A 9154-nucleotide genomic window follows, 5' to 3' on the forward strand; every position below is an offset into this window, starting at 1 on the left:
CATACCAATCAAGCACTCAATCAGCAAGTATTTGTTAATCATCTCTGTGTGGCTGCACTAGGTGCTGACAAAGAAAAAAAAGAAACAGCCCCTGCCCTCAAGGAATTTATATTCTAAATGGTGTAAAATGTATATACATGGTAAACATGGTAAACACAAAGTAATTTCAGGATGACACTGATAGCTGGTAGATGGGGTTCAGAAAAGGTTCCATTGGGGAAATGGTAGTTAAGCTGAGAATTAAATGGAGCTAGTGATTCTAAGAGATATAAGGGAGGAGGAAGTACATTCCGAGCATGGGGAAGAGCTTGTGCAAAGGTTAGGAGGTGGGAGATGAATTATTATATATGGAGAGTATCAAGTAGGTCAGTTTGGCTGGATTGTAAAGAGCAAAGTATAGTTAGTCTGGAGAGTTCTGCCAGAGACAGATTGTGAAAGGCTTTACATGCCAGGCAGAGGGGTTCACATAATATTATGAAGGTATCAAGGAACACCTAGAACTTTTTAAAGGGGCATTGGGTGGGAGGGAGGGGTGATGTGGTCAGACTTGTTCTTCAGATACATCACTAGGCTACCTGGAAGTATTTACAAGTTGTCTCCCCCATTACATGGTGCATTCTTGGAGGTCAAGGGCTGGTTTTTGTTTCTTTTGTTTTTCTGGTTTTGCCTTTTGGTGTATCCCCAATACTTAGGACAATGCCAGACACATAATAAGCCCTTGTTAAATGCCCATTGATTGTCCTTGGGTAAGTCATTTCTCTCAATTTCATTAACTGTAAAATGAGGGGCTTAGAGTGTATCATCTAATCAGTCAATCAGCATTTATTGAGCATCAGCTCTGAGCCAGGTATTGTGTAAGTCAGTAAGGAGGCAGAGGCAAAACTGAAATGTCAGCAAGTGACATTCCAATGGGGGACACTAGATATCCCTAAATATTTACAAAATATTGGTGAGTATTGAGTAACCAATCTGCACCAATGAGGAGAGTCTTAGGCAAATGGGCTTTGGGCTGCAGGATTATCTCTATCTGACTGTCTGTGTCTGTGTCTGCCTTTGTCTCTTTGTCTCTATCTATCTGTCTATCTGTCTGTCTGTCTGTATCTGTCTGTGTCTATCTGTGCGTCTTTGTCTCAGTTGGTCTGTATCTCTATCTATCTGTCTGTCTATCTATCTGTCTACTTAAACAAATGAGCTTTGAGCAGCAGGTTTATCTCTGTCTATTTGTCTGTCTGATTGTCTGTCTCTGCCTGTCTGACTGTTCGTCTCTGTCTATGTCTCTGTCTGTTTATCTATCTATCTATCATGTATCTATCTATCTATCTATCTATCTATCTGTCTGTCTGTCTGTCTGTCTGTCTGTCTGTCTGTGTCTGTGTCCATCTGTGTGTCTTTGTCTCTGTCAATCTGTGTCTCTATCTGTCTGTTTATCTATCTACTTATAAAAAAGGTTTTGAGATGCAAGATATATATATATACACACATATGTATACATACACATACACATATATACACATACATACTGTGTGTATGTACACACAGTAAATGTAATGCGATTTTCTGGGTGAGATATTAGCATTTGAGGAAGATCAGAAAAATGCATGTAAGAAGCAGCACTTGAGTTGGATTTCAAAGGAAAATAGGAATGATTTTAAGATGTGAAAGTGAGGTGGGAGCGTTTGTAGACGAGGCCTGTGCAAGGACAGAGAGATAGTAGATGCAGCATCCTATGTAATGAATAGCAAAAAGCCTCTTTATCTGGACCGGAGGTAGGGGACCTCCAGAGTCAAGGCTGCACGTGGTCCTCAAGGTCCTTCGACTCAATCCAACCTTCACAGAACAAATCCCCTTAATAAAAGGATTTGTTCTGTAAAATTTGGACTCAGCCAAAGGCATCACTTAAGGACCTAGGTTCTCCACCTTTGATCTGGACCATTGAGTGTTTGGAGGGAAGTAAAAGCATAATAAAGTTTGAAAGGTAGGTCGGAGCCCAATCTTAAAGGTTTTAGATACCAAACTAAGAAGTCTCTATTTGACTCTTAGAGAGAGTCAGTAGAGGGGATGTGAGGTACGGGGGTGGGGTGGGAAGGATTGTTACACATTTTTTAATAACGTCGCTTTGGCAGCCTGGGGGAGCATGGATTGGATAGCAGGAAGGCCAATTAAGAAGGTATTGTAATAGTCTAGGTAAAAGGTGAATGGGGTATTGAATAAGGTGTCCAGTACAGAGAAGGAGACTGGATTGCTGAAGTGCTAAGCAAATTAAATTAAAAAGATTTGGCAACTCTTTGAGTACATGGAGTGTGGGAGAGTGAGTGCAAAGCATAGCCCTGAGGATGCAAACCATGGGTTACTAGTAGAATCATTGTCTCCTTGATATGCATGAGGTAGAAAGGCTGTATCCTTGATAGTAATTGGGAGGTTCAGAAAAGAAATGGGATTTAGGGGAAAGATCATGAGTTCTGTTTTGGTCATGGTGAGTTTTAGAAGTCTATGGAATAACTCTATGTACCAGGCAGCTTCAAACATATGAAGATTATGATTTCGTGATCAGTACTTCCACCTCACAAACTCTGCCCAGCTGGAGTAGGGAATTGACCAGTCTGAACTAGTGAAAAGTCTAAATTGCAGAACATTTCTAATCTTCTTAGTTCATGGGTTGAAATAGATGACCTCCAAGGACCCTTCTAGCTATATATCTTTTCCCCTCCCCTCTGCTCCCCTTCCCTCCCCTCTTCACATCTCCTCCCCTGTCCTAGTTGGTGAGGGAGGCAGAAGTGGAAGAAAGCATATTTAGGGAAAAGGATTTATGTTTTCATTGAGAGAGACAAATCAGCATCTACTCTGCAAGTGACAATCTTAGCCAGTTGCCTAGGGCACTTACATATAAAATGATTTGATCAGAGTCACACAGAATGTTTCTATTTCTTGGCTTTCCGGGATTTCTTGGCTTTGAAGCTGTCTGGCTATTCACTATTTCAGACTGTTCTTATTTGGATATAGGTTTATAGTGAAAATTAAAACCTTTGATCTGCCCCCCAACTCCAGGACAGTTGACCAATTTGTCATCAGAACGTCACCTGTCTTCCTCTTCTCCCCATCCATATATCTGTTTATAATAAAGCAGTAATCACCGCTCTTTTGTAAGGGCAGAACTATAGTGGTGCATAAAGTTTAACTAAAGAGGCATTGACTTTGGTGGGACCACATCACCAGAGGGAAAAAATAGCCTGTTCAGACATGACACCTAAATAGTAGGAGCTAACCAAAAAGATCACTTTCATCATTCAGTTTGATCTGGTTTTTTTACGGTCATTCACTCCAGTTCGAGTTTCTGTCTTAAATTGCCTCTCTTTATTTTTCTGTTCCTTCATCTTTGCCTTGAGTAGCTTGCAGCCCAATTTTCTCCAAATTGTTAGTCTAAACTTTTCCCTTTCTCTTTCAGACCACAATCTCATGAGACTTAAATAATTCTCTTTATTCATGTACAACCAACTCTCAGTTACCTAGGGATGCATTTTCTGGTTTGTGGATTAGTCATCCCTTTTACTTTTCTCTCCTGCTATCTGCCCTATTGCTATTTCACTAATCACTTAGCATCTCCAGAGGTCTAGTAGGTAGAGGGAGAAAAGAAATAAATCAATTCTGTGGCTTATTAGCAGCTCTACTAAATGTTAAGGTTGAATCCAGTGGCTAAAGTGAGATTTTGGATTGTGTCTCTTTCCTTTATCTATGTTATCCTTCCACCAGATTAACATGGAGAATCAGAAGGGGACTCAGTTCTAATATCCATTCAGGCATCATCTGGAGGCTTGTTTCAGATCTCCTTCTTTACAAGTAATTCTTTTCTCTATAGATTTGTCTGAATAATTTTCGCAAGGTTTGATTTTTCAAGAACACTAAGGAGAGGCATGTGAAAAAAGGATTATTAACATATTTTAATCACAGATGTCAAAGAATTTTGCAAACACCTCTGTTTTTATAATATTCATTTTGTGGAAGGTGTATATGAATTAGTGTGCTGTTGAATAGAAAAATGAAGATGCCTTAGGTAGCACTATTCTTTTATTAAGAAGTGATCTTCTGAATAAAACTACTTTCATTATCAATACAGAAATCTTGCAGGCTTGATTATCTTCTGTTTCATCACTAACATTGGCCATTGAGCTTACTGAGAGACATCACTTTTTACCTTTCAACTGATGACTGTGGAAGTTAGTTGAAGAATCACCAGTCATTTTCCAACAGACCTGACCCAGAATTATCCTTTTCTTATAGATGGGATTCTCTTAACCTGAGATCTCCAAATTTGTTCTTTACTTTTAACATTTTTATAACTCTATTTTAGTATAATTAGTTTCTTTTACAATCAATATAAAATCTATAAGCTTATATAGAAAACCAATTAGATTGAAATATAGTTATTAAAATCCAGTTACTGTGAAAGTAAAAACATTTTTCTGAAAAGAGGTCACTAGACTGCACCAGATGGCCAAAGAGGTCCAGGAAACAAAAAGATTTAGAACCTGGAGGATTCTTTCTGAATCAGTTGTTTCTTCAAAGGCATGTTGAAAATTTCCTTCTGGTGACCAAAAAAAAATAGCTTCTTTTAGGTCATGTTGACTGATATAAGCCAGTTGTAATTTACACAATGTTGGATTAAGGATTTGTATTGTCTCTGCTGAGTTTTACATGTACCTGAAAGCACACACATACAATCCTGGGGGGTAGATAGTATGGCTATTATTATCCTCAAACTACATATGAGGAAACTAAGATAAAAAGGGTCAAAAGACTTGGCCAGGTTCACTCAATTAATGTGTCAAAGTCAGGATCTGAATCCAGAGTTGCCTGATTTTAAGTTTGGCACTCTACTATGCCACAGTGCTACTGATTCATAGATATAATTACCTTGGAGGTGACAAGAACTTTGTCTCAGAGTTGGAAAACTAGAGGCTATAAAATTAAAAATTTTATATATATATATGTATATGTATATACTACTTCAGCAGAATTGAAGGAAGTGAGAGAAGTAATTAATAGCTCAGAAGTTAACTGAGAAATGGGAAGGAGCTGCAAATTAGAGCATATTTTCTCCCTCCCTTTAGACTCCCATCCCCCAAACAAAACAAAGCAGAAACTCATTTAGTTTCATTCCCCCATACACCCATATTTCCTCTTCCCTGCCTCTCTTCTAGGCTGACCAGTGTCCTTCAAGTGATAATAATCCTACTTTTCTTTCCTTGCTAACCAGTTCAGAGAAGACCATTTGAACACAATCTGCTCCCAATAAAGGTCACTTTCCAGGTCTGTTGAAAAAGGTGGTGTAACTAAATCTTAAAATTCAGTGCATATTAGCCTTGGTATTTCAATTCACAAATCACTGGAACGATAGTAATACCTTTCAGTTTGGAAGAGGGATGATTTTTGAGGGAAAGATAATGAGTTCTGTTTAGGATATGTTAAATTGATATACCGCCAGATTTTCCATTTTTCTACCCTTGGACATGAATTTGGAAATAATGTCAAGTTAAGACATCTGAAAAATCTCAGTGATTTTGCCCAAATTAGTCATTTGGGATGGTGAATTCGCAAGAAATCGTCTCACCAGATTCATCCAAAGTTGAACGGAATCTCTTGCTATGCCATTGTGTAATGTTAATGGAATGGGAAGATCTTTCCTGCCCATTTATAGGCCTATGTGACCTTCTCTGAGCGAGGGCTCAGTTGACTGTTGTGATGGAGTCTGTCTCATGACATGGTGGGAAGAGCTTGCCAACCTTGTGGAGCAGAAAAGGTGGAGCTGGGAGAAAGCAAGGCAAAACTGAGGCAGACCAGCTAGTGTGAGTGAGAGAGGGAGGAATTTTGCCTAAGGGAGCTTGTTTGTAGGGATGCTTAACAGAAGGAAGGCTTGGGGATGACTGTATTGGTAATTTGTATTTGTACAAACTTCTTTGTTGCCATGGTGGAATTGGCTTTCTGGCATATGAATAAATATCTTGAGTATTTGAAGAAGAGAATTATTTACGTTTTGCGAATTTACCTTGGAAATAGTCTGCATTTCATAGTGGCTACTATGGGTATTGCACTGGCGCTACACATTGGTCAAGGAGACTGTTTCATTGCAAGTTGGTAGAACTTGGTCAAATCTGTCTGAGGATGGCAGTGGCTATCTTTGAGTAGTATAGGCCTCACCACTTGAAAAGATGACTAGAGAATGGGTGGCTTAGGACAGTATGGGATGGTCACATCCTTTGAGGAAGATTCCAAAATTCCATATAGATCTAATTTACACAGGTCAATGATAAATTGTGAGAAGGCAGAAACAGTAATGGACCGTTCAGTTTAGTTTGATAACATGCCCCCTATTACCCAGGCTAAGCCACCATTTCCTCTTTTATTTCCTTATCTGACATCTTTACGTTCATATTTAATATTTATATTACTGATTATGTTTCAGCACTTCAAGGAAAGGTTTTGAAGTATTGAATGTGTTTTTAAATTTCCTTCCTGTCTCAACATATCACATCTGCATTGGTATGCACAGTTGTCAATTTTCCACATTAATGTGACAATATCAGCCTTTGCACTTTGGGTTCTGTTTTGAATTCTCTAATTTTAGTTAAATTGCCACTTAGCCTTTGGATCTCCCCAGTTTTGTTAAATTGCTGCATCTTCTTTTTCTTTTTCAGCTAATAGAAGCAACTTTTGTCATATCTTCAGTTTGATAGAATCTGCTTTGTAATATAGCATTCTCATCTTTGTGACACAAATTTGATTAGCAAAGTCAATACCATCTACATTTCTTTCTCTCTTCAGAATAGCTGCAATTTTAAGTCTTCCTTGTCATAAAATAAAATACCTTATTGCTTTCCAGAGGCTTTTATTTTTGGTAGCAATAGAAAATCTGTGCCCTCGGGCAAAAATTTCAGAACGAGTCCTCTTATCACTTGTTAATTGTGAAATAAACATATCTTCAAATATTCCATAATGTCAGGAGTTCTTGGGTGAAAAGGAGTCAGTTAGCAGAAGCTATCTCCCTTGTTCTGATTATGGCTTGAATTTTATTATGTTTTTGTTTGTTTAAATTTCCCAGTTAGACTGAGGCCAGGTGTGCAACAATAGGGGTAGCTTGGAAGGAGAGGGACCTAGGGGTTGGAAGAGGAGAACATGAGAAAATGACCCTGGGGTGAGTGGACATTGTGACGCTGTTCTGCTACTGCCTCAACTAGTCTACATAAATTCTTTCAATATTGCCTTTTTAATCTCCTCAAAGGTGAATACCTTTTAATTGAATTAAAGACATTTCCAATTTAAGTTTGATCACCATAAAAGAGACTACATCCCTAAGTTTCAGGGAATCCAGTTCCAACCCTGAAATTATTATTATTGTTTTAAAGGAGGACTAGACTAGATCTGACTTCAGTCAAGTATACTTGTCATAAAATTGTATCTTAATATTTTACAATGTAATTGAGGAAGCCGTATACTTCCACAAGAGGTTTGTTTGATTGTTTTTTGGATGTATGATTTTCCCTATAAACTCAAGTGTATAGTATTTTACATATTTCTCCTTTCAATACTTTTCGATGTCTCATAATTATTAAGATTATGATTCTTTTATGAATTTGAATCTCTCAGCTGAGGATGGGACTGGGAGATCAAAAAGATACTAGGAGAAAAAAAATCCACACTTTGATTTGAAACATACAAAAGTTACAAGTTACTTTGAACCTGTTAATTTTTCCCTTTGGTAAGTTAGTTATTTTTTCTTGATTAAAAGCATTCTTATTTGATTTTTGCCTGTGCTGTCTGTTGGGAGATGTGCACTTCAATTGAGTTGGATAAAATATAAAAGGACTTTCTTTTATACCTTCATTGAAGTCAGAGGTTCTCTAAGTATTGTCTGGGGAACTGTTGGGGTCTCCAAGACCCCTTTAGGAGGTCTATGAGGTCAAAACTTTTTGCATAACAATACTAAGGCATTTTAATATCTAAAATAGTTAACATTGATAAAGATAAGTCCCATAAACAAATTTATTTTCCCTGGGGGGGGATCCTCTCTCTCTCTCTCTCTCTCTCTCTCTCTTTTTTTTTAAAGAATTTAAAGGGATTCTGAGATCAAAAGGTCTAAAAACTGCTGATTTAAGCCAAAATAAATCTGTAAGTCATGAGAAATTCATGTCACTACTTTTTTTTCATAAATATTTTATTTGTAACATTGTTAGCTTTCTTTGTCTATGATATTAACTGGAACTACTTGAGTCCATAGTACCTTTCTTACTTGAGTGTTCCATCTATAGAAGCAAAAAAGGATAGATAGAGTATATTTGGCACTTAATGCCTAACACACAATAGGCATTAGATAAATGTTTGTAGATTGATTGATAAAGTAGGCCAGCCAGAATGGTAAAAAACCTTGAAATCATCTCATACAAAGACTGGTAAAAAGCATTCTGGAAGAAAGATCTAATGGAGGAAGATGCAGAGCTGTGACTATTGTGGGGGGACTGGGACATTATCCTAATGGGTCAGATTGACTAACAGTCATTTAGTGGTGTAGGAACAATGGGCCTTTGAACATATATTGAAAGAAAAAGCAGCTAAAATAAGAAAGTACCATGAGGTAGGTTATGATAAGTTTTCCTGCCCCCTGAGTGGGTATTTTGTAGTTTTCATTTCCCCATCCATGAGCAGGATTTCTCTGTCTCTCAACCGATGGAAGTGTCAGTTATTCCAGATGGTGGTACTTTCTTGGACAAAAAATCCCAGTCACACTTTTAACTAGATGGTCTATACGATCCCTTCCAATTCTAAATCAATGATCCCATGATCCTCTGCTAGCGGTCTTAAGGTCTTTGAAATAGCATTATGTGGAAGAGGAATTATGATCATTCTAGTTGGCATTATAAAGGCAAATGAAGACAAATGGGCTGAAAATATTGGCAAATTGATTTCTGCTTAATATAATAAAGACCTTTCTGATAATTAGAGCTGCCTCCAAAAAGGATGAGCTGTTTTAAAAAGTAATAAATTCCCTATTATTCCAAAGTGTTCAAGCAAAAATTAGTTGACCCACTCTCAGAGATGTCATTGGAGAGATTCCAGTATGGGACTGGACTAGATTATCTCTCAGGTGCTTTCCAATTCAGAGTCT

The sequence above is a fragment of the Notamacropus eugenii genome, chromosome 3 (genome assembly GCF_028372415.1).
Source record: "Notamacropus eugenii isolate mMacEug1 chromosome 3, mMacEug1.pri_v2, whole genome shotgun sequence".
NCBI classification, from domain to species: domain Eukaryota; kingdom Metazoa; phylum Chordata; class Mammalia; order Diprotodontia; family Macropodidae; genus Notamacropus; species Notamacropus eugenii.